The sequence below is a fragment of the Cicer arietinum genome, chromosome 5 (genome assembly GCF_000331145.2).
Source record: "Cicer arietinum cultivar CDC Frontier isolate Library 1 chromosome 5, Cicar.CDCFrontier_v2.0, whole genome shotgun sequence".
Taxonomy (NCBI): domain Eukaryota; kingdom Viridiplantae; phylum Streptophyta; class Magnoliopsida; order Fabales; family Fabaceae; genus Cicer; species Cicer arietinum.
Window position 1 is genome coordinate 1,175,832 of NC_021164.2, and position 2,957 is coordinate 1,178,788.

At 24.7% G+C, this 2,957-nt stretch overlaps 1 long non-coding RNA gene across 1 annotated transcript; it reads left to right on the forward strand.

Annotated features, from left to right (window-relative positions):
- Positions 1-767: 767 nt before the first annotated feature.
- Positions 768-1,282, forward strand: LOC113786634 (uncharacterized). Its single transcript, XR_003472914.2, has 2 exons — positions 768-936; positions 1,030-1,282. It is a non-coding gene; the product is annotated as an uncharacterized lncRNA (long non-coding RNA).
- Positions 1,283-2,957: the final 1,675 nt, after the last annotated feature.

Sequence of the window (2,957 nt, forward strand, 5' to 3'; positions counted from 1 at the left end):
ACACCAAAGGTGTAGTTAGCAATAATATTAAAATATTAAGCTTAACATAATAACAATCTAAAATTAACATTTATGAATCTATATCTAATATAAAAGTTGAATTTAATATCCATAATCGCTAATTTAAATAAGTCACTAAGACGAGTCGATAGATAAATAAAAACTAGATAAAAACATTACTAGCACCACATTAAAATATGTATGAGAAATACTATTAATGTATAATAACAACAAATTCAAGGTGTTACAATATTACTCATTTAGTCTCATAAAACTAGCAGATCATATAAAGCATTCATGTAACGCAAATTAATCACAAAACTTATAAACATATATCATAAAATAATTTGAAAATCAAATTAATTATTTAAAATCTTATTTCATTAATAAAATTGTTTATTATAAAATTTGGGGTGTTACAGTTTACGACTAATGCTTCTCTCTCAAATGAATCCTAAAGATATCCGATTATTGATATAATCTTAAAAAACATATGTTATAATTTATATCTATCATATTTGAAGTAATTCATCACCAAATTCTCAACATTTTTTGTGTCATGAAATTCTTTATTTCTTTACAAATAACTTTCTAAACATTCAATACTATTATTATATTGTTGTTGCATATGAAATTTTTCCCAGGTCTATCATGAAAGGTTATAAAAGAAGTAAAATGTATTGAAAAGTTAATAATAGTTTTTTATTTTAGAATCTTCATTGAGTGATTTAAAAGGATAAATATGAAATATGACTTTACCTACAAGAATTTAATATTTCTAAAGCTTTTCTTCCATATCAATAAGTGTTATAAAACTAAGTATAAATTGATTTTGTTTGTTGAATAAAAAGAGAAAAAATATGACGAAAATTCTCATGTTTTTTTTCGTGTTATGGTCTGTTTTTCTTGCTTTTGTTGTAAGTGGCGTAAGTGCCGGTAAGTTTTTTTCTCCAATTCTTTTCAAAAAAAATTATTTGTCTTATATTTTATCCTCTTTTATTAACCCTCGTAATTTTGTTGTAATCACAGGACAATATGTGCCGTGTAAAGAGGATAGGGACTGCGCTTACATATTATGTTTATCTTGGCATAAACATTGGTCTACGCGTTGTGTTAATGGTGAATGTGTCTGTTAGTTAAGTTGAGAATTAATACTACGAAAATAACTTATGTCAAAGCTTATAAATTTATTAGAAATCTTAATATTGTCACTCTAATATTATAAGTTTGAGTGAACTATACTTTGTTTTTCATAATGGAAATGATTTGAGTATTAGCTTCATTTATGGTTCTTAATTTGATAAGAACATATCTTTCTTTTTATCAAATGTATCTTTAGCTTATTTTTAAAACATATCATCTATAGGTTCTAAATCATATTTATAGTGACGTCTTTCTCATTTACTGAAAAAATTATTCTATCGGTTAAATTTTTACAAATTTTATTCTATCTATGTGGCACGTTCTTCTTGCAAACATGAAAATATGAATATTTGCAAAAAAATAAAGTTTTTCTAATTAAATATAAAAGGAGTCGCAACTATTCCAAAAGTTTTTCTAAATTTAATTTATCAATTAAAATTTTAAAAATTTAACAGTATTTGTCAAAATTATGTGACTGTCCAATCTAATAATTCCGAAAGTTTTTTAAGAAAAAAATTCTGAGAAAAAAGTTTCCGATAAAAACAAATTCTGAAAATTTTCTTAAAAAAAAATCGACTTATTTCTCAAAATATTTTTGAGAAAAAAACATTTGATTTTCTTTCAATAAAAATAATTGTGAAAGTTTTTTAAATATTTTTTTTCATCTTTTTATAAAAAAAACTTCCGTTGTTTTTGCCAAATAAAAAGGTTTCGTAATTTTTTTAAAAGAAATCCCAATTGACAAAATAAATACCTATTATCTCATTAGTTAGTCCATAAAAAATAATGAAATAATAGACTGAAGTCTAAAACAATTGTAAAAACTTTCCCCTGTACCCCTACACTTATACTTCTACCTTTACATTATATATAAAGTACCAATTTATCTATTTCTATATTTTTTTCAAAAAAATAATTATTTTTACCCCATTTAATTCATCTTGTATCCGTTTAATGGGCATGATAGAAATAAATAATCATATCTTGCTTGAATTTAGTGTTTGTTGAACCAACAAGATATGATATAAAAATAATTTACACAATTATCCTTATAAATTATGATTTAAATTATAAAATTGAGATATAAAAAAATATAATAATAAAAACAATTGATCAAATTTAATCTAAAATATAAAAATGTAAATTTAATCAAATATACATATAAATAATTAATAGAATTTGATATTAAACTAAAAATTAAATATTAATAATTAATTTAAAAAAGGTTTATGATTTTACTACAAGGGTAGTTTTTTATTTTTATATAGTTTAATAAATTAATATTCAAAATTATAAAACATAAAAATTAATAGAAATTTTAAAATAAAGGTAAAAATCTTCGCTCGCAACGTCGCCTCCAAGTTGGTCCCCTAGCACCGTAGCGTGGTAGTGAGCAACTTTCCCTTCTAACTTTTCGCGGAACGAAGCTTAGATCTAGAAGAAACGGAGGGGTTTGTGTTTGAATCTCAAATACCGTTTTTCTTCGTTTTCGGATCAAAGAGGAAGAGTGGAGTTGCGGAATCCTTGTTCTAACACTCACCCAACCTTGGGCTACTAGTCTTGAAGAAAAGAAAGCAACGAAAATGAAAGCGGGAGAAGGAGAGAAAAGTGGTCGCGGGTAGCAGAGGAAGAAGATGGAAAAATTCGGATTTTCCTTCCTTTCTTTTTCTTTCCTTTGTTTTTCCTTTCTTCCTTTTTCCTTCTTTCCTTTATATACTCTTTTCTTTTCCTTTTCCTTCCTTCTAGTTTTCATTTCTTTTTCCCTCCAAACAAACACACATATATATATATATATAATATAACTTAACAAATAT